Raw genomic sequence first — 24,301 nt, forward strand, 5'->3', positions numbered from 1 at the left:
ACCAATTAGTAGAACGTTTTTTTATGCACGTCTAAAAATTATTGAATCTTTTGTAAGGAAAAATGATTCAAGAAACATCTGAATGATTAAGGACATGTAATCCTCACAGCTTCAGAAGCACTCTAAAGAGAATAAAGCTTGCCCGTTGGCAACTGCAAAAGACTGTATAAACTAAACTGATGACTACACTCCAAAAATTACTCTGAGAATTACCGGATTCCCCACAATAGATTCTTTTCAGTTTGTTAGCCACGAATCCCACGAGTTGGCACCTAAACAGATTACGGTAAAAGTGTAGAACGATGAGACGAATGCATGCTCATGAACATTTCTGTTAGATCTATATGTTGTTAGAGTCTTGATAAAAAAGGAGCAAAATACCTTAAATTGTGTTTTTAAAACGAATTTTTTTTTTTATATTTTTCACATATCATTCAAGTCAGGGCAGATTTTCTTTGGCCATATACATTGAACGAAAGGGTGAATTTTGTTCTAATTAATAATTAAGAATATTTTTTGTACAACAGATAGAACCTGTTCTATTTACTGGGTATTTTACGGACCCACACTGCACACTGCAGTTTAACCCAGAATACATAAATGAACTTTTAAAAATTAAATTAACTGACCTGGTTATTCTGGTGGTTATAAAACAAGTGCTGTGTATGAAACTCATTTTCAAAAATTATGTACCATCTTACTTCTTTTCGCAGAAAGAAAAACTGCTCAAACTACGTTACGTGCAGATATAGGGAAGGTAATAGACTGAACTTCTATAACCTGCCCGTTATACTTTTATCATCTGACTCTATTAGAATAACGCAATTTGATTAGTTGGAATTTTTGAACCAAATTAGCAAAAAATAGTCAGGAAATTAAAAATATATTAAAAAAAAATATAGGAAAAAATTTTCAGTTTCTCTCTCCAAAAAATTAAATATGACACTATGTTCAATTTTTGAAATTCGGTTCGGACAGGAAAACAAATTAGCTTTTTATAAAGGAAAAGTTGAGGCTTATAAGAGGGTACGAGTCCACTCTTTTTCTCTTTCTAATAGCCTTTTTGGACCTTACTATCTGGAGCGCCAAGATGATCAGCTGTGGGAGACTCGCTGCTCTAAAGTGCTATTTTATTTCAATGTAAGGTTTTATGTAATTAATAATTTTAATAAGAATTAGATATGTTTCTGAAATTGTCACTTAGAAGAAAATATGGTAGTTAGAACGTTGAGAATTGAAGTAAGAAAGTTATTTTGGTATTTACAACAGATTATTTTATTAGCTGTTTTATGCGATTTTGTGAACAATATCTAGTCACCGCTTGGAATATCTGTTCTATCATTTATAGGGAATCTAGGAAGGGCAACTCCTCTCTACAACGAGAGCTCTATATTAGTGATGAGCTGTAAAAGTCATTTCCTACTCTCCACCGAGTAAACATTCGAAGTATGCCGAACTCAGGATAGAAATATCGATATTTCAAACTCCTAACTGCGTCACTCGAAAAGCTATGATACCAAGTTTCAAAACCTCTACGTTACCTTGATATATGCCTACCCCCCTCCCCTATTAAAAACCACAAGTTCTCTCTAGAAGACCATTGACCTGGATTCAGGCTATAGAGTGCTTACTACATTCAGTTTCACTTTTACTTTCAAGGTCCCGTCAAGCTGTCCATTCAATCTCCTTTACGACAGGCTGTCCTCTCATGTCGACTTTTAAGAATTTATGGTCTAATTCTAGGAAGATGATTGTTTTTGTTTTTTCTTTTCTTTTCTTTTTTTGTACGGGAAGTATTGCGTATACGCGAAATTTTTAAATAAAAAACTGTATATTTTGATCTGGTTCCACCAGAGGAGCCGGCTATAACTGAGTGATCAAAAACCCTACAGCCCCAAAGTAGTACTTAATCATAGAGGTTTTCCTTCTTTAAGGAATTTCCTCCTTGAAAATGAGTCCAACGTTTTCTTTAAAATCTTTCACATCGTAATCAACGAATAACATTTATACATAGACCTCTTTCTAAATTGCCATTTCCGTAGCCAGTAAAAGATTTGTGTTCTTTACATAAACAAAGGGAAGGTTAATTTTTTGTTTTTTTCTTTAAAATACACAGAATTTGAACCACTTTACGACATAGATTTTTTTTCTCCATTTTTCTGAGATTTAATGTTTTTAAACGGTTACCTTGCAAGTTATACTTATTTTAGTCTTTTACTAAAATTATTCCGCAGTATTTTAATAGCTTTTTGCTTTAAAATGAGACCTAATAAATTTGTTTTTCTAGTTTCTTAAAACATTTCTGGTGTAAACTAACACTTTTTTTAACCTTTTATATTTTCAATAAATTACTTCTTTTCTTCCCTTACTTTTAGTGTTTATTTTAACTTGGCACCGCAATAAAAAATGATAATTAAACAAAATATGAGGAATAATATTTACGACAGAATATTTAGTACAGTAATAAAAAGTTGAATTTATTTTATTGCAAATATTACATTCTTTTTCAAACTAGTTCACCTTGCCGATTTGCAGCTACTTACTTGATTGCTCAACGGTAATTCTGTAATGGATAATTGTAATAAGAACTTTAGATATGTTCAAAGAGTGGTTTTTACATTCGAATCCATACTGAGTGTGGTAAAAAAACAGTAGCTGTAACATGATAGCATGGTTACTTTAACTGGGGGCCACGATTCAGGCAGCACATTTATCTGATAAGTTTGTTTTTCATCTCACAGATTTTTGTTTTCTTCTTTTTACTTAATCAAGAAAAATCATTAAGACAGGCAGAGGTAACTAATGTTGGAATTTTCCCCAAAAAGCAATTAATAAACCTGTAATCGATTAGTTAATGACATTAGCTGGATAGACTCTCATCTTGTAGCATCATTTACTTCATTAGCAAGCTATAGACAAACAATCCTGTAGATGTCACCACTGCCATCAACAGTAAGCCAGTACTGTTTAGTCAACAGTAATAACAATATTCAAGTCACGTTATAATATGTTTCACGCAACATTTGGCGCAAGAATATATTCATTCCTGGCTTTATTTTGAACCACAATAACATCTCTACCTAAACTAAATCGTTTTTAAGTAAACATTTACTTTTTACTTAGTTAATGCTTCTTATGATGGTTCACCCTAAGTTATGAACAATCAAAAAATTACAAATAAATAAATAAATAATGAATGATTGTTAATAATTATTTGGACCTACAAACTTATTACTGAAAGTAGAAATAATTAAAAATTACACAGAGTTCTGTTACAGATGAAATATCGAAAAAAAAAATGTCAAAAGAGGGGTGCCTAGATTTATCTTCCTAATAGATCGATTATGCCTCCTAAGAGAGATTGTGGAGACGACGGTTAGCTTTATGTTCCAGCTTCCTAACACATTTCCAGGAAATGAACAGCTTTCTTGCGAGAACAACTACGAGAAAACATTACAAATTCAGAAAACTACTCCTATAGAAACGTTCTTACCGTAATCCGATTTCCTTTAAATTTGGAATGCTAGTACTGCTTTTGGTGCCCCATAATTCTGTTTTAGGTGATCAAATTGTGAATTGTCAATAAAGCATTCCCCGGCAAAACTCGCAAAAACCCATTCTAATATAATCGACCTACGTTTTGTTCTAGGAAATTAGTTTTAGAAAGTACCCTTGGTAAATGAGCCTTGGTCACCTGAATCACTTGCGACAGTCTGAAACCTTTCAATCTCTAACAGATTTCTGACTTCTTTCCCCAGGCCTTCCCAGACTTCTGATTCGTTGGGGGTATTTTGCCCAGATATGCTGACTAAATAGATCGTCCAACTCCGTCTGCCAAGCTTTACCAACTTAAGTAGCTAAAACGGCTTCTTAAAAGAGGTGCGTACGTTCTTTTATCTTCAACATGTATCCCTCAGATCACAGACAGGCTACAAAATTTTCCTATCATCTATATCAGAGGTAAAAACCATGTACCTGAACCATATTTGAGTTCTAGTCTGATCAGTATCTTGTACAGGACACTGCTAGGGAAATAGTATCGAACATTTGAAGGAAGTAGGAACCGTTTGTAGGGGTGAGAAAGTATACGTCACACTCGATAATATGTCGCGATCTCAATATTTCCTCCCATAGTAGTAAGAGAAAAGTAAAAAACTGCCCTCAACATAGCACTTTCACCAAAAAACTTCAACTTTTGTCAACAAAAAGAATTCAATCTAAGATAAAGTTTATCCCCAAAGTAGAAAGAGATAAGTTGAACGACCTCTCTATAAAACGCGTGTCGATGGGCCTCTTATCGGTGCTGAACTGTCTATCTTCTGGAAGCCGTCTCACTATCTTAAAGAGCCACCTAGACGAAGTGAACTTGTTTTGGAATCTAACCTAGCTGGGCCAGATTACGAAAGGAATGATAAAAGTTTTGTTTTATACAGAATTCCAACGCCAGTACACTTCTTGTCTCCGTAGATTGACGTCACAAAGATATTCAAATTAATCTCTCTGAATCACTGAAAGTCACAGCTTTCTAAACTTCACATCTACTTTATCGTATAACTTCAACGCCATATACTTACTACTCTTCTCCAGTGTAAAAGACAGAAAGAGAAATTTGCCAACAATTTAGAAAGGAAAAGACTCGAGTAACGGTTAACCAAAGGAGACTATCACCTATCTGGGTCCATCCTTTATGGTTGATTATACTCCTGCCGCTACTACCATGAGATCTGTTCTCTACCGATTTAGGGCAACAGGTTAACACTCCTCCGACCTTCTATTACTGCTTTTCACACAAGATTCTAACTCACTAATTTTCCTTCAACTCTTAAAATTTGAGACATTTTAAATTCTTACCAACATTGTACACAGTTAGCCCAAAACTAGCCTAAATATTTTTTTTGTATTTTGTAGAAAAATGATAGAAAAAAAAAAAAAAAAGAAGCAATACATCTTATAAGTATACGATATACAGGGTGAATCAGTAAGTAATGTCCATAGGCCTACTGTGTTTAGTACATCTAAAATGGAGTTCAAAGACGTATTGGCCAACTTCATATTTAACACTGTTCTTAATTTTGTTTTAAACCTTACTTTTTTGCTATAAAAATGTTATTACTCAGAAAGTTTTAGTCCGAATTCGATTTTGATGACACGGTTAGAAAGACAGATAAATTTTCTAAAAATTGATACCATTTCGAAGCATAAGTCATTCTCCAAACAGCCTCAATCTTTCTCCGAAAACTGGAAAAATAAAAGTAATCGAAATTTTTGAAGAAAACTCATTCGGCCCTTATGGTGAACATTATCAGACCTAGATGCTGGCCACTTTTTATAAAAGTTTCCTTGTCTAATGTAGGCTTTCTAACGGTATATCATTTTCCAGGATTCCTTTTATCTTCATACGAGAAATTACGTTTGTTTTGCAAGAAAACTTGTTCACGAGCACACCAACAGTGTTAGTTTTATCAAGTTGTTTAATTCATTGAAAACTCTTTTATATTGACCAGTAGTCAATTTTTAATGTAGATTGTCTTAAAATAAGGAAGTCAAAGGTTACAAATTGCACTTTAAAAATTTACTTCTAATCTCTCAGAAATATTTGAGAAAATGTTAGGAAATATTTTAAAGAAGTAATTTTAGCAAAACTTCTTTAAAAAAAAGTACAGAATAGATAAAGCCGTAAATTATACAAAAATGACACTTTAGAGAGAATCTATTTACCGTCTTGTTCACAAGTGCCCTAATCAGAAAATTTCGTAAAATAGGATTTAAATAAAAATGTTACCATTTATATATTTTGTAATTCCTATCTTTCTTAACAAGTAATTAACACAAGAATGTGACAAATACTCGTATATTGAAGAAATTATTCTATTTAACTAGATGCGTAGACACGTGTAATTCATTTGGGGAAGAGATAAAAAATTATTGGCATGCACTAGGTCTACTATAAGAGCAATATGTTCTATTCGCCGATGGCGAGAACAGTTTTATATCTAAAATTAATCTCACCAGCTGTCCAACTACAGGAAATTACATGATCCTTTCAAATACCAGAACTAACTGTTTACTCATACTGAAATTATGAATACAATAATAATATGTATTACGTATGTATATGAGTGCCAGAAAAAGTGAAATTGGCTACTCATTTTTTGTAGTCAAAATAAATATAATCACGTTTAGTAAATTAATTAGTGATTTTTTTTTTATTTCCTGTTAAAAAATGGAAATAATACCGGACATACGTAGGTATATGTTTTGAGATTTTGAAAATATATTATTTATTTATTAAAAAATTATTACCTTAATTTGGGAGGAATCTGCGATAAAGTTAGACTTTCAAATGATTGTAGAGATCAGGTGGGCTACAGTGGAGTGACTTTGCAATACTAGCAGCAGGAATACCAATTTAGCTGCCACGAGAAAGACAATGTTACGTTTCTCAAATATTATTTTGCTTTTTTTGTAATTTCTGACAACAAAAGGTTGGCTTCAAATGTATGGACGACAAATAAAAAACAATCCCATTTAGAAAAAAAAATATTAAAAAGAATGAACAACTCTTTGCCATTGACAGTTGAATGGCAGAATTATCTGAAAACAAGAGAATGTATTTTAAAAATTCGATTTAAAGCATCCAAACAATAGAGTGTAACGCTCGGCTAACGTGGCGCGTATATCCAAGAATAATTTTATGGAGACGTTAAAAGTATGCAATATCTTGAAACGACTGAGAATTTCCGAAATTCTCTGTTGTAAAAAGAATGAAAATTCAATAAAATGAAAATTTAAAAACTACAACGTTCATAACTTCTCGTTAATTGCGCCCCTTCCACCCAAATTTGCGCAGAAGATTAAAGATACAAGTGAAGGGGCTAACCCCCCACCACTTTACCACACATGGGCCATTCAGAGAGCGCAATACCGCTGAGTCATTATGATAGTATCGATTTTTAAGCCAAGTCATTTGCATAGTAGAATAAATGCATCAAAAGTTATCGATATTTATGTAAATTGATTGAATACTAAAATTTTTTTAAACATGATTTTTTGTTTTTACATAACTTTTGTATGGTTACATTAATATGGTTTGACCATCTAACTTATGTCAGAACTTATGTCATAGGAACTCTTCATTTTTATACATCTAGAAATTTGGTTTAACAATCAGTGATATTTCACTTTTATCTGCATTTGTGAACCAAAATCTGAAGTGAAACCCTAACAAGAGTTTTATCTTACTTCAATTTATCGTAAGTATTAACTCTACACATTTTATGACACTAAATATTGGTTAATTTTTAATTTTCACTAACGATGTAGATTGTGTGAAAGCAATACACGAAATGAGATCTTACAAGAAAGCCTAAACTAACCCTAGAACTAAGCCATAATATGAACATCATGAAATCATAAGTTCGTCTTTGCCACCATTAAACTAAGAATTTAGATTTACACGCCTCGTATTTGATTGTTTTGACTAGTAAAAGCTACGATTGGAGTGCAATAGATATTATTGTCTGGGAAATGACAATCTATAACAGGAAGATAGTGAACAACTTTTCGCCCTCAACTCTCTGAAAATCATTATTTATCGGGGGGAGGCAAGGGTTTTTAGAGGTTTTAAGAAAACTGATATAACTTTATATGAAACCGGGATATTGGAATAAGTTTGCCAAAAAGCTGGAATATTAAAAGGTCAACTTAAACTTCAAGTTATGATTATTGATCAAGACGATTAAAGTACCCAAGACCTTGGGCCAATGCTGGGTAAAGGTAATTCTCTAGACAATATCAAGGAAACGATGGCTGCAAAGTTTCTCTTTAGTCACGATTTTTAAAACGTGCTTAAACTTTTTTATATATTTTGTTTTTTTCCCCCTGACAAACATCAAGTTCTAGGTAAAATAATAGTAATAATAGATAGAGAATAAAGGTTATCTGAATATGACGCATTCACTTTTTTAATGAAAAGAAATTTAAATAAAATTGCTTCCAATTAAATAAATTATTACCTTCCCAACAATAAGCAAATTTAAATAAAATGAAGTAAATAAAAAATAAATGCAATAAAATAAAGTTACGATGCACATTTATTATTATATTTTTTACAAAGTTCACACAATAATGATATTAATATCTCTTTTTCAACGAACAATTAACTGCAACTATACTTTCATTGTATAATTATTTTCAAGGGCGTATTGTTGTAGAAATTCCACTCAAAATATCTAGCATAAGTACTGAAAAAGAAAGAAAATCAATTCCCGTAAAGGTTCGCTGAATATTGGAACCGTGAGAAAGCAGAAAACCAACAGCTGAAAATGTTTGTTTTGAATAACTATCTGGCCATCTGGGCCTCGTGGAAAGAAAAATTAATTAAGTGGAGAAAAAAGTCTGTAATCATAGCTAGAGTAATGTAGGAGATTGACTTTTCCGAATTTGGAAAAATTAAAATTATTACTAAAGATATAGATAATACTCCAAAATACGGAAAGAAAGGCTAGAAGAATTTTGTTTTTGGAGAATAAAAAATAAACGCTCATTTAAAGCAAGCAAGATTACTTGGACAATGGTACAAATAGTTGATGCAAAGTGGCTATTAAAGAAGTACATGAGGGATATTTAGTTAGGACAACCGGCTAAAGATGACTACGATGATGTAGAAGAAAGCTAGCTGTTAGAAACGAGTTACTTGAGGTTCGAGGTTGCTTCTGGTCTTGATTGAATCAATAATTAATGATTGATTCTAAAGAATACATTAAAGGAAGTACTTCAACAATTTCAAAAATCACTGAAGTTCTTCTCCTGGGATTCACAACATATTTTTAAAACAGCAAGGCAGCATAACATCGTTTATCTTCTCTTGATCTAGTTTATAACCTTCTCTTCTGGGAAACTAAAGGTTTCATTTTGTAGCAAAAGTACTGCACTTAGAATTTCATAACAAAGAAGTATGCAGATCAAAGAAATTAAATATAGGTTAACATTTTTTTTCTCTGTAATATGTCCCTCGAAGAGTCTGAATGCTCAGTTTTTGGTTAGAGTAACTTAAAAAATGAAAAAGCCTGTTTTCACGTCCAACTGTACTGTTTTTCAACAAATAAAAATTTTAATAGTTACCTACAGGTTACGAACTAAGACCAAAAGTCCAAACAAAAAAACCACTGTGACTGTGTCATGGACACGGCCGTGTGTTGTACGTGAATACGTTTACCTAACGGGTTATATTTTTTATATAAAATATTTTTATTTATGTATTTAGAATGAAATCAAGGAAAACAAATCGACGATCGACCACAATCTATGCATATACAGTCCGTTGTCGATGTAGAAGCGATTTCATCATCCACTTGCATAATTTCAACCGACCCAGCTGCAGATGTACTGGACACCGTCGTCGTTGATCCGCTCGGCCGCATTCATTCTTTTACGTTCCCGGCACAGCTTGACTCGGTCATATGGTGTTTTATTATTACCATTCGATTGTTCTTGAGAAACCCTTTCCAACCGTGTATACCGATCTCTGTATTTGGTTTTGACTTTTCGACGCGTAATAGGCCGACATTATATATTTTTGATAATATTTTTTTTATTCTAACACCTTATTATATTCACTGTCACTATTTTACACTAATGTTTTGTATACAATCGATAGATTGTGACAACAGCTGACGATTAAAACTTAAACGAACATCGTAGCTTCTCCGAGTCAAAAGTTATACAAATTGCAAATCTCGATACGCAGCAAAATGATCTCAAAATGGCAGCGCTTCCTTCTCCACCGATGCGTCACAGACCTCGCTTATCGTAATGAATTCTTTGATCCTTTAGCTATCCAGTGGTCTAATTTAATTTTGGATGTAGACGATAGATTCGAAACTATAATGTCAAACTGTATCACCCCGATTTTGTTATCATTAGGTTTTTTGGATTGCCTCCATATGATAGCCAATTTAAAAACGTATTCACGTCAAAAACTAAAGCATTTAATAATAAACAATTTAATTGCAACGAAGCCTAGCCCGTAGAGAATAATTTACAATATGAACTATGCAGATGGAGTACTCAGTATAGGAGCTGTTTCCCGGGGTGTAGGGATCGATTTAGGGTGTGATACATGAACTTTCCCAACCCAAAATCCCACAACTTTGAGCTGCTATATTTTGTTTTTTAAAATTATTCTTAAAGAGAAATATTATGTTTAGGTGGCTAAATAACTATTTCTAATTGAAAAAACAAAATTGTGACAAATCAAAATACGTATAATACAAAAATTTCCCTCATCAAGGAAGATATGGTAAACGCAAAACCAAGAAGCCAAAAACATATAACCTGGAACGAGTTTTTAATTGGGCAAAAAATTCGTTAAGTGAATTAAAAAAAAAAAGACGTTATACAACGATACATCGATTATCGAACATGTCCTGAAATGCTCCTACTTTACTCGGAATAAAAAGTGGAAGGCCTTTTACTGTCCTTTAATTTTATTACTATTATTATTAACAACAATATTTATTTTTGACGTGTTGAGGGAGCAAAAAATGTGGCCTGGACCTTCTTACAAAACTTGTTTTTCCGGTCAGAATTGTCAAATAAAACAATAAATTTACAAAATAAATAATCTAACTCCAAGTAATTTCTGCGTAATTTCCATCAGAGGATTCCTTTCTGTTTTCTAGCTCCAGACAAGTGGAAGATCTCTCTCTCCCTCTCTATTCGAGGAGCATTACTTTGTACCGTCACTTATTTAGATTAAAATGTAATTAGTGACTTATAGTAACAATTGAAATGTGATATGAACACACGTGACTTTTATGAACAAGAATCTAAGATATAATTTTTCATAGAATTTGGAATTCTTAGCTTTATCAATGTACACGTTCTAAAGCAACTAGTTCCTCCTTAAATGAAGTTTCAGACAAAAAAGGAGTGATGCGTTCCGTACCTGATTTGTATTATGCAATCATTAAAATCGTACAATTGTCAATCAATGAATCTTGCAATAATCATTCCAAAGTATGATCTTACAAAAATAGTTATAAGTACCTTACTAACTCCATGCTCGTTCTGCTCTTCATTACCGTGACTCTAATAGTGTCATGAAGAGGAACCACGGTCTAGGTTTCTAGCCTGGGATTACTGCTACCTAATTCTGAGCCGATATGGAGGTCCCTAGAAAGGACATCCTGTACTGGGCTTTGAAAGTGCACTCCCTTCTACTAGCGGAAAACCCTGGAGCTATTCAGAAGAATTCCCGCCTTCCTTTACTACCCGCGTCTCCTGGGGTATTTTGTGCTGGAGAGGTTGGTAATTTAGAAACAGCAAGCGTCTATTCATTGCTGGACAAAGCAAATGGTAAAACTCCTTAAGTGAGAAAATACCTCCCAATTATTTCTTGTAAAAATACGTACCCAACTTCTTCTTATAGCCGTAATAACAAGTTACAGAAAAACAAAATTACTAAATATATTCCAATGATAACGTGAAATATTACGCCTCGAAAATAGTAAAAGGTAACCACCACCCACAAAAGGTCGTTTTTGTTACGGCAGTTACTTCATTACCTACCAACCACAAAAATTTTAGTGGCAATGTTTTTTATTTATACCTAATTAGTTTATATAAATATATAAAAAATTCAACCGATGTGACCTTCATCTTACTTTGACATAAACAAAATTAGGATACAAAAAATAAAATATCTCCATTAAATAGAAAGAAATAGAACCCACCATATTCTGTGCAGATAACTGTTTAAAAGTGGAACAATTCATATAGGTAGTACATAAAGTATGTGGAAGAGGGCATTATAAAAAGGTTTTGTAAAGGATGAGAAAAATGAAGGAAGACCAAAAGTGAAACTTCCTTACAGAATAATGTCTTCAAGCCAATAACGGCTTTAGCTTCTCCCATTGTTGTAGTAACTTTCTAAAAATAAAGAACAGTAGGTAAAAGAGGAAGGTAATGTTTTCTTTAACTGAAGGTTATTGTTTCGGTCAGTGCCATTTTGATCAACTTATAAATCAACTGAAAGTTGGTTACTAAATTGGCTTATGATTATTTAGCTCTCGTATACGCAATACCTGTTCTGGTTTGAATTTTAATTTTCGTTAAAAATAATAAAATAAATAAATAAATAACTTTGGAAACCTTCCTATACATGAAGCAAATGAGTTCAACCTACTGCGCATGTCCCTGACATGATTTGAATTCTTCAGATGACTGCTCTTAGAAGATAACAAATCAGTTTGTTTTTGAATTCTGTTGGAATGCCAGAAAAACAACGCAAACCAGAACAATCATAATCCAGTCAGAGGCTCTGTTGGAACAATGATGAGTGCGTTATATTTTGAGCACAAAATATGGAAGTGAGAAGTAATCTAGGTGTGTAAGAGATAGAAATAGAAGGTAAACGTATGAATCCTCGACTTCTTATCGGTAGTTCCGGCATAAAGCCGGAGAAAGAGAAACTTAATTGAACACAATAAAGCATTGAATTATTTTTAATATCTTTTTTTTCTTTATGTATAAATAACTTATGTAAATTATTATAATAATTCATAATAAACCACCTTATAATAAACACAGGTAATTTATTACGTCATTTTAATCAAATCATTGGCTGAACATGGCCTACAATTCTCTAGGATGGTCGAATAATTACTAGAACTTAATTAATATCAGTAGCGATAAATTCCAGGATGCAAACTGCCACGAGCCAGAGCCCATTATCTCCTTGAAATATTTCTAATATTCTAGATTAAATCCAAAAGTGCTCTTAACATTTTCTTTTAAATTATTAAAGATCTATGAGGAAACGTGTAGAATTCTGGCCGAAGCTCTGCTACTTTAAGAATGAATAATGCACTTATACAGAATGGCTGCACCCAAGGGACACGATCAATAACAGCCTCTAAATATGAATAATACATCCCTCAAGTAATGATTTTTTTTCCTCAGAGTTCGACAGTTACCCAGGACCAGTTTTGGAGTACTATAAAATCGTCCCGGCAATGGAAAAGTACAACTACAAAGTTGTTTACAATACCAGGCTGAAGATAAAGCCACTGCCACTGTATAATATCAAACTGTGTGGCCAAAACTAGTTCCGGCGAAATACGAGATGCAACATAATAATATTGGAGATCTAAGCTGTCTTTTATGATCAGTTCACTTCAAAAGTCGGTGGTGACCCACATACCATCTGTATGTCCTCAATATAAATCGTTACGCTGGCCATTGTATTGAACAGTTTTGATTTTTTTATAACCTCAAATATTAAAGAGTTAAGAATTTTTAATTTGTTTCCATTTTGATAACTTTTGATTCTGCTCAATATCATTCAAATTGAATTTATAATATTAGGTGTTTTATTTTTTACATTTTAAAGTGGCAAAATTCAAATATTTATGATTTTTTTTAAATTCTATGGATAATTATTTTTATTACTGAATTTATTATGTATTTTTATGTACCTTATTTTTTTTTTTTTTAATGTTTAAGGCGCGTCAACATCCAAGGTTATTGGCACCCGGAGCTTTTTTCAGTGCCCTGTCGACCTCCGGAAAGAGTTCTCTCGTTACAGACAGCACTGTCCATCACCGGACAATGAGCTGTAAGAAGCTCCTAGGAAGAGAAAATCTAAGGGTCAGCAGCTGGATTCGAACCCGGGACCTCCGCGTGGGAGTCCAATACGCTAAGCGCATAGCTAATCCCTTCCCTATGTATCTTATTACTTGTGTTATTACTATTTTATGTTTTTTTTTTTTTTCAATTGTTTGATGAGATTCACTATTGTTAGTTGAATTCACTCGTTTATTTGAACTATTCTTTAAAAAAATAATCTTATTTTAATAGATTTCCGAACATAATCTTTAAGTACACTCTCCAAATAACGTTGAACTTGGTTCAATCAAGGAGGAAGCCTAATTCAACGGTTATCAAAATCTCAAATTTTTGATGTATATTATCATTTAGAATTTTGAAATAAACTGCAGCTAAATATATGTGAATTTTATTCCATTACTACCAGTCTATAAATAAATTGCTTGCTCGAGATTATTGAATTCACAGTACACCTGGTTCGGTTTTAGATCTGGTTTTTTAAGGACGTATAGTCGCATAAATAGCTAAGGTCTCCTCAAGGTAATCTTCTGTTTACTTAACTAACAAAGCTAATTTGTCTTTTATTTTATTTCAGTATTTTTTCCCACCACTTCTATTAAAACTTGGGGTTTTTTTTCTACGAAAATATCCGCTTTAAGAGAAAGGAAGTAGATTAGAAAAATAATTTGACCAAAGTGTGGTGTGTTTCTACAAAATATTTAAAAAAAAAAAAAAAAAAAAAACTAAAAATCCCAGAAAGCTGCAGCTTTAAATTTCGATTTAGTACCCACATCATGAGACCTGGGGCTATATCTTAACGACCAAAACCACTCAACAGTGCCACTGTGTGCGGGTGCCTCACTTTTCTTTTTTTTTTTCCAAAGTTTTCTTGAAAATAGGTTCTACGATTTGCTAAGATATTTAGATTTTATGCTCGAAGAACTAAAACCTTTTTTGGGACGAATGAGGGTAGACTTCCCCCGCTAGTGCCCCATCTTAGTCAAAAACGGTTTTCACAAACTTGGGACAAAATTTAGGCCAACTCTAGCTCATCACCTCATCTATTCACACAAACTCACACATTTTACCGTGCGAGATCTCAAAATGGGGCTACACTTTTGCCTTCGTACAGCACTTGTTTGGCCCCCGCAGTGACTATCTGACACAGTTCCATCAGCGGATGATGGTAGAAATATTCCTAGATACGAGGGTCGTTTGAAAAGTCCGTGCAAAAATAAAAACTACTTAATTTTGTTGGGGTAAACCTTTTTTATTTTTCAACATAGTCTCCTTTTAGGCTTATACACTTCGTCCAACGCTGCTCTAGTTTGTTGATCCCTTCGGAATAATAGGATTTGTCCAAGTCTGAAAAATAGCCATTCGTTTCTGCAATCACCTTCTCGTTTGAATAAAATCTTTTTCCCGCCAGCCATTTCTTCATATTGGGGGAACAAATAGTAGTCCGAGGGAGCCAAGTCTGGAGAATAGGGGGGATGTGAAACGAGTTGGAACCCTATTTCCATTAATTTTGCGACCACAACTGCTGAGGTGTGAGCTGGTGAGTTGTCGTGTTGGAAAAGGACTTTTTTGTGGGCCAATCGTGGCCGTTTTTCTTGCAGTTCGGTTTTCAAACGGTCCAATAACGATGAATAATATGCACCTATTATAGTTTTACCCTTTTCAGATAGTCGATGAGGATTATTCCTTGCGAATCCCAAAAGACAGTCGCCATAATCTTTCCGGCCGAAGGAACGGTCTTCGCCTTTTTTGGCGCAGATTCCCCCTTGGTAACCCATTGTTTAGATTGTTCTTTGGTCTCAGGAGTGTAGTGATGTATCCATGTTTCATCCACAGTGACGAAACGACGCTTAAAGTCCTGCGGATTCTTCTGGAACAGCTGCAAACCGTCCTTGCAACACTTCACACGATTTCGTTTTTGGTCAAGCGTGAGCAATCGCGGCACCCATCTTGCGGATAGCTTTGTCATGTCCAAATGTTGATGCAAAATATTATGTACCCGTTCATTCGAGATGCCCACAGCACTAGCAATCTCACGCACCTTCACTCTTCTGTCATCCATCACCATATCATGGATTTTATCAATGATTTCTGGAGTAGTAACCTCAACAGGGCGTCCAGAACGTTCAGCGTCACTTGTGCCCATATGGCCACTCCGAAAATTTTGAAACCATTTATAAACTGTTCTAATCGAAGGTGCAGAGTCACCATAATGTTTATCAAGCTTCTCTTTAGTCTCCTCAGGCGTTTTGCCTTTCATAAAGTAGTGTTTAATCAACACACGAAATTCTTTTTCGTCCATTTTTTGAAAATCACTCGACTTCCTCGATTCAAACGAATGCCAAACACAAAGAAATAGACCAATCTGGCTGAAACTTGGTGTGTGCTCTTCCAAGAGATGCTACTAACTAAACATAACCTTGATACGCGCCAGTAGTGCTATCTCTCTGACTTTGCACGGACTTTTCAAACGACCCTCGTATAACCATCAGTTTCGCTCAGAGATAACTCGTATGTCAGAGCGCCCAAAGAACCTTCCCGCAACGTCGAACCAATAGCCAGCCAGGGCCTCCTAGATCAAAAAACTTCACTCTTCAACTAGCCCAACCTACTTGATTGCACTTTGAGTACAGATATTCTTCCTAATTCAGCATCAGTTGAGTAAAACTTGATCATGATGGAATAATTGAAGCAGTAAGAGAGAGAGAGAACTATAGTGATAGACTAGAATGTGATTGTGCGTGCATAGGAACCCACTGGCGAGGTCAATGTCGCAATTTAGATAATGCTGACACTGATGGCTGCAGTTTGTTTTTTACTGAAATCCTTCCAATCAAATATTTTTTCATTTCTTTATTCAATATTATTGCATATTATTATTGTTTAATTCTAGTAAATAGGTACACTGCCTAACAGTATGTGTATCCCTCAACTTATTCAAAAAATAACCCAAAAAACTGAACTAAAGATCGAAAACCTCGTTTTACTTAAATATTACGTAACATTTATCATTTTCTTTAAAAGGGGGAGCTACGGTTCAAAGCCTAGAGATGCATTTGCAATATATACAATTATAATGCAAATACATTCTCTATTAAAGCTATCATATGCAACACTACATTTAATTTAAGTGCATTTTAACCGGATAGTTAGGCAGAGAATATTGCGTCAATCGGCTAGGTATATTAACTGCATTATTATCTTCGTGTAATGATTTTTTTTAAAAAAAAACGCGATTGTCTACATTGTGGAGTAAACAATAAAATTAAAAATGTTTAACCGTAGATTATTTAATTTTATTATTTTTAAATGGACCGTAATGATGGCTTGGCTAATTCAAATCACGAGCTTACGATACATTTTGCTAGTGCTCTAATTCGAAAACTTATACAATCTTAAGAGAACTGATGGCCCGTAGTTCGACATCATTCGCAGGAAGTTTGTCCATGTTTAAACATTTTAAATTATTATTACTTTTAAATGTAAACAAAGCTGGCTTCCAACGATTCGAAAAAAGAAATAACTCCAGGCAAGCAAACATTTGGATTTAAAAGACAATCCTGTTTGGATGAGATCGACAATATAAGATACATCGTGTTAATAAATGAAGTCATTTTCGTAGCTTAAGGGAAGATTTGTGGGCTAATTTTAGAAAAGTAAATGCCTAGTATTCGCAAGACAAGGAACTCAAAGAACTCTTCCGCGTCATCTTCATCGGATGAAGAATTACTAGGGCTCAAAGAAAGATGTGAAAGAACACCTTATATGTTCAATTGGAGTGGCTAGGGACAGTGATGATTGGTACGCAAAGAAATGATGATTATATTATAAACTGGGATCTTAAGAGTCCCCAGGATAAAGCAGAAGAAACAAAGGACCATAAAAAAATTGATTCTCGTGTATCACGTGAGTCCGAATGAAAATGGAATCCTTTCACCAACTTTCGGGGCTTGAAGCTCTTGGAGGACAAGGAAAGATGAGGTTACGTGTAAAAGAGGTTAGGCAGAGAGTTGATCATCTTTCCCCGAATTAGGATTCTACTGAGTGTATTAGTAGTTTGCTGACTAGAACACGCTTGGGAGATCTGCCACTTGCACAAGATAGGGAAGCTTAACTATTCTTGAGGATCAGAATTGAGGGGAGATTAGATATGTTTAGAAGTGGCGGCAAAAAGCCCAATATGCGATCTATAAGTTCTATTGAGCCTCTCTTAAGAGCCAAGGGTTTGGTTTTGGATTGAAGACGTCAAGTGTTCAAACGCGTGGATATGTGTGGTACACCTGAAAGTAAATCTATGGGCTACCTGAACAGTTGCCCAGATCAACTATATATAGGCTTTATGCGGATTATAAGTGCGTTTATAATGTTACTAAAATGTTGTTCGTGGTGTGATAAGAGACTGGGATAACCGCAGGGATGCCAAAATCCTTAGGAGAAATGGTAAATCCCACTTCACGTTACGAGAAAATCACTATTAAAGTCAGTATATACTTATTTCGCTAATTCCAGATTCAGTTTACTTTGGAGGAGGACACCCTGTTTAATGGATGGAATAATCTAAAGGGAATTTGGAAACCTTGGACTTTATACAATACTGTAATGGATATATAGAAATCCAAAAAGGAACAAAATTGTAAAAAAAAAAAAAACACTTTATTGGATTCAGGGGCTACCTAAAAACGAGTGGTTTTAGTTAAAAGTCCAAAACGGAAATCTGTGCGATTACGATTCCTTCTCTCACTAGCGCAGCATGAGGAAGTTAAGTCAGGGAATCAAGACAGGATGCACATTTTAATTTTAATTGTAAAATGAAAATTATTCTGCAAAATAAAGATATTTAAAAAAAAAACTAGAAATTTAGCCCGCTAATGGCTGCCCAAACAATAAATAAATACTCTAGTATTATACAGTATTTATGAATAACATTCATTTACGAGCTCACAGCTGTTACGTGGGGCATGACAGATTGCGTGTCAGCTAGATCTTGGTCTAATAGCCAACCATTGAGTGAATATCCACGTGTCACTAATCTATGCGCATGATTCTTTCATATTCTAGGTGCAATTTACACAGTATTTATCTACTTAGTCTTTCTTTAAGTGCCAATTATTTGTCTTGTGTTTTCTAACAGAATAATCTGAAAAGTAGTTGATTAAAATGATAAGGAGTTATTTTTTTAATTGATAATCTGAAGAGCAGTCAATTAGATGATGATATAGAGATTTATTTTTACAGATAGTTCATATTAAATGCAGTGAAAATGTTTAAGGAAATGTAGTAAATAATTCAAAAGCGAACAAAGTTTGATTTTGCATCTGCTGCCCACTTAAATTCTTCTTCTACTTTTACGAGGGTCGTTTGAAAAGTCCGTGCAAAGTCAGAGAGATAGCACTACTGGCGCGTATCGAGGTTATGTTTAGTTAGTAGCAACTCTTGGAAGAACACACACCAAGTTTCAGCCAGATCGGTCTATTTCTTTGTGTTTGGCATTCGTTTGAATCGAGGAAGTCGAGTGATTTTCAAAAAATGGACGAAAAAGAATTTCGTGTGTTGATTAAACACTACTTTATGAAAGGCAAAACGCCTCAGGAGACTAAAGAGAAGCTTGATAAACATTATGGTGACTCTGCACCTTCGATTAGAACAGTTTATAAGAGGTTTCAAAATTTTCGGAGTGGCCATATGGGCACAAGTGACGCTGAACGTTCTGGACGCCCTGTTGAGGTTACTATTCCAGAATCATTGATAAAATCCATGATATGGTGATGGATGACAGAAGAGTGAAGGTGCGTGAGATTGCTAGTGCTGTGGGCATCTCGAATGAACGGGTACATAATATTTTGTATCAACATTTGGACATGACAAAGCTATCCGCAAGATGGGTGCCGCGGTTGCTCACGCTTGACCAAAAACGAAATCGTGTGAAGTGTTGCAAGGACGGTTTGCAGCTGTTCCAGAAGAATCCGCAGGACTTTAAGCGTCGTTTCGTCACTGTGGATGAAACATGGATACATCACTACACTCCTGAGACCAAAGAACAATCTAAACAATGGGTTACCAAGGGGGGGAATCTGCGCCAAAAAAGGCGAAGACCGTTCCTTCGGCCGGAAAGATTATGGTGACTGTCTTTTGGGATTCGCAAGGAATAATCCTCATCGACTATCTGGAAAAGGGTAAAACTATTACAGGTGCATATTATTCATCGTTATTGGACCGTTTGAAAACCGAGCTGCAAGAAAAACGCCCACGATTGGCCCACAAAAAAGTCCTTTTCCATCACGACAACGCACCAGCTCACACCTCAGCAGTTGTGGTCGCAAAATTAATGGAAATAGGGTTCCAACTCGTTTCACATCCCCCCTATTCACCAGACTTGGCTCCCTCGGACTACTATTTGTTCCCCAATATAAAGAAATGGCTGGCGGGAAAAAGATTTTATTCAAACGAGGAGGTGGTCGCAGAAACGAATGTCTATTTTTCAGACTTGGACAAATCCTATTATTCGGAAGGGATCAACAAACTGGAGCAGCGTTGGACGAAGTGTATAAGCCTAAAAGGCGACTATGTTGAAAAATAAAAAAGGTTTACCCCAAAAAATTAAGTAGTTTTTATTTTTGCACTGACTTTTCAAACGACGCTCGTATAAGAAGTTACTAAAATGGAGCCGAGCGGTTATAGGCTAGATCCGCATAGCTAAGATGTACTGTTGGTTAGTTGGTTCAACTCCTGGCCTAGCCTTGGATTTTATTTGATGTTCAGTTAATTTACTTGGTTTGTAATTATTTAGTAATGTCTTATACAAGCCAAAATTACTTGTGCTCTGATCTCTAGATCTAACAAAACATAAACCACTACAATTGTTGCAAAATAATAAAAAAATATACAAGTATAAAGAGCCGGGAAACCTTGAAATAAACTAACTACATTCAACATTGATTATAACCTGGTAACAACGTCTCAACTTTAGAACAATTAGAAAAAATAATTATAGCATAATATTAGCAAACTCTGCTATTATTGCAAATAATTTGCAATATGATCAGTAATTTATAAGCTTTAATTGAATTGGCTTTTGCTAAGATTGGTAATCATTAAAGAATAAAGCAAGTTTTACTTTTGTAATATAACATGATTGTAGGATATAATAGTGACTTACAGCAATAAAAGGTTATTAGAACTTAGCAAGTGAGAAACAAAAAGACAAGGCGAGAACTTGAGAAGGGAGAGAAAGGCGAGCATCAACTAACTTCCTTACAAGAGTGAATAATCTCAAATAGCCTCGCAGAGTACAGGATCATCTGTTTCACGAAGAAGATCCAGACCATAGGGCACCCTTTTTCCAGGCTCTACAGAGGGTTATCATGACGTTCTCCTTCTAGTAGAAGTAAGGTCTCTCCCTTCTTACAAATCCAGGCTCCAAATTTCTTATTTCACAAGATGGTTAATGCAAAGCGATGAGACAGAATTTGAAGGAATAATCTGTCTTCCTACCATTATTCTGCCGCACAGGGAATCAAGCAGATATTTTTTTTAGCATAACGTTCATCACCAATTAAGAATAAAGCCAGATATTGTAGGCAGTTCCTGTAAGGCTAAACTTAAAGGCTAAGCCTACCAAAAATATTTTTATCAAATAAGATCATAAATAAATCAACCCTTAAAGTTCAAGAATATTAAGAGCTTTTTGAAGCCTTCTGCAAAAAAGGCTATCTTCTTCACTACACTATTGATTATTGCTTCGGGAACTAAAGGCAAGAATTTCTACTAGCCTATGAAGGAAGTAGTCGGCGAGGCGATGCGCGTACTGAGAGTTCAATCGCAGTATTATCGTAAACTGAATAACTTTCTCAAATATTCTTACCATGACCAGTCTCCAGTCAGATAATTTGTTCAATCTGTTCATCAGTTTGGACAAGCATATCAACCGCCTTCGACGGTGTACCAGTACTATGTTTTTTAAGAGCGATAAATGGTTAGAAAGATTTATTCGTCTTCAAAGAAGCTTAAAGTCTTTATAAATATATAAAATTGAAAAACTATGGGGAAGTTGAAAAATGTTAATTAAAACTTGACAGGGCATAACTTCCTTTACCACAATAATGCATTTTCTAAATTGCAGTCATGCCTTGCATTTAAATGCACGTATTACAGGTAAACTAGTCAATCGAATGAGTTTGCTAGAAGTTTTACTGATAAAAAATCGATAATTCATCCCGGGATATTCTGGCCTATCCAGACAAAACAAAACAAGCTACGCAACTAAGTTTTCCCAATTTGAAGAGAATGATGACGCTGTAAGATCTAATTAGAACGTAACATCTGTGACAAGTACACTGTTAATGAGTGTGCGTATAAGATTTTATTTTAGATCCCGGTGCGAGCTGCAAAAGCGTTTCTTGTTTCTAAACAAAGATTCTCCCTTTAGTGAGCGCCAAAGATCGCTGAGGCTGTGCCTGTTATAGAATTCTCTATCTAGAGACTCTTTAAAGCTACAAGACAACTTAGTCAAACTCAAAACACTTAATTATGAGGAAAAGAAGCAAAAAAAACAAAGTATAAAATAAAGCATCAACAGTACACCCGGAAACCAGGCTTTCAGAACCGACTCATTTCCGTTACGTGGCGTAGTTATTTTACCTAACAATAGTTACACGGGACAAGGTACAGTGAGGTAACTGGTTTACAGCTGTAAAGTTTACTAACTAAAGTGAATATTTTAATATTATCTTCGAATGTTTGTCTGTACGTACATACACTGTTACGTCATTACTTTTTTTAATTGAGCTTTACGACGCAGCCAATTTATTGCGCAAATAAAATAGCTTCTTGTCTGCTCACTGCGCCATTAAAAGCTAGACATTGATTGATTTACTATGTTTATACTAGAAGCAACAAAGTAATGCTTGAATAACTTCCATACGATTTAATTATACTTAAATAATTCAGCGAGTTATGGGGGGTTATTTTTGTCGTAAATGTATCACGATCTGTTTTAATTATAATATAAGACAGTGATTAGCTAATTATTTAAATCAATTTACAATTTGCACCTGGAACCCACATACTAGAATGAAACGACAAGACGTGAACAGACGCTACAAGCTACTTAGTAGACTACTTGACCGCAGATCCAAACTCGACGTGAATCACAAACTGACAATTTACAAGACACTGTTAAGAACAATATGGACATACGGAGCTGAAGTGTGGGGCTCAACCAAACCTTTTAACTCCAAACGCCTACAGACACTACAGTCTAAAATCTTAAGATAAATCCTGAATGCTCCATACTACATTTCTAACCTTACCATTCATTCTGACCTCCACATCCCTTTTGTAACCGACCTAATAAAGTATCGCAACTGCAACTTTCACAGCCTCCTTGCTCTCCATCCTAATCCTCTCGTCCAACAACACTCCTCTCCTCACCTTCCAGACAATCTTCCTCGTCGATTGAAGCGGAGGTCGCCTAAGGACCTACTGATGTGAGTGTAATATCTACTGAGAATGAGTTCCATCAATGGGTGGTTGCTCTTACATGTTTTTCAAGTGAAAATTTAACCAGTTTCATCAAATTTACCTAATGCAACATTTGTTGTAGGTGTGTAAATATGACAAATAAAGTGAAAGTGAAATTTACAATCAATACGCGCTTTAAACATCAATCATAGTTAGAGAATGATTCCGAATAATAATGATCAACATTAGCAAATACTATGGTAGTTTTAGGATCCGAGTTTCCGATGGTTTGAGTCCTTTTTCTCTCGATTTATATATTTCCGTGAGGTTAGTATATTATATCCATGTGCAGGTGTACAATACTAAATTTTCTTCAAAGCCCACCTGTTGGATCATTCCCTATTGAAAGCAAAAACGGTTCTAGATAGCCAATCATTTCCCACTTAGAAACACGAGTGCCTGTCTATAGAACACTCTCGTTTCCAAGCAAGTCTAGTTTGAAAATGGCTGAAGAAAGGAATGGATGCTGTCTAGTCTGTAAAATCAGCAGAGATAAAATGAATTTGGTTGAGGAGAAAATAAAATCTCAACTGATCCAATTATCTTGTACATATCACTATCATTGAACTAATATGTAACTGCTGGCACAAACTGCACTGGAACCAATTTTCCGCAGCTAATCTTTCTAGGAATTGCAGCATACCATTAACTCCACTTAATTCCTCAAGAACTGCATTACGGTTTCAGCCGCTCCTTTTCCATCGCATCAAAAACAATGAATTTTACAAGGAAATCACTGTACCAAAATTACTACGCCAATTAAAATTACAAATCGCAGTGAAGGTTGACCAGATTCTAATGTAATAGTATTAAGTCTATAAATAGTAGTAATTGTAACGCAACTATTTTGCTCTCATTAATAATAGCAATTAATCTAGGGAATGAAGTTTATGGTAGTTGACCAGATTTAAGTTATTATTTTGTAAAAATATTAATAATGCTATATAAACATTATATTTGACAAAAATACGTCACAACTTGTGAATTTCTTTTTTTGTTGAAACTTTTCCAAACAAATTTAGAATAATTTCTATTAAAATATGCTGATATAATCACTCTCTCTAGATATTGTCACCAATGACTCTACACACGTCATGGCCGGCTTTTTTTACTTACGATAATTAAGAAAGTATTTTACAATCACGCAGTGTTTTCG

The 24,301-nt window shown here is 34.6% G+C and overlaps 1 protein-coding gene and 1 long non-coding RNA gene across 5 annotated transcripts in view; one reads left to right on the forward strand and one right to left on the reverse strand.

Annotated features, from left to right (window-relative positions):
- LOC141454576 (SEC14-like protein 2) overlaps positions 1-24,301 on the reverse strand; it is a 56,930-nt gene that overhangs the window by 11,641 nt on the left and 20,988 nt on the right. The window contains exon 1 of one of the 4 annotated variants that reach the window (XM_074129000.1): positions 630-762. The exons of the other annotated variants lie outside the window; for them this stretch is intronic. The gene's annotated coding sequence lies outside the window, so the exon portion shown is untranslated. Of the gene's footprint in view, positions 1-629; positions 763-24,301 lie in introns of those variants that run through there. 4 annotated transcript variants of the gene reach the window in all.
- On the forward strand, positions 6,941-14,007 carry LOC141454600 (uncharacterized). Its single transcript, XR_012458816.1, has 2 exons — positions 6,941-7,253; positions 13,507-14,007. It is a non-coding gene; the product is annotated as an uncharacterized lncRNA (long non-coding RNA).

The sequence above is a fragment of the Rhodnius prolixus genome, unplaced genomic scaffold, assembly GCF_049639745.1.
Source record: "Rhodnius prolixus isolate KJV_2025 unplaced genomic scaffold, Rpr scaffold_9, whole genome shotgun sequence".
In the NCBI taxonomy this organism is placed as follows: Eukaryota; Metazoa; Arthropoda; class Insecta; order Hemiptera; family Reduviidae; genus Rhodnius; species Rhodnius prolixus.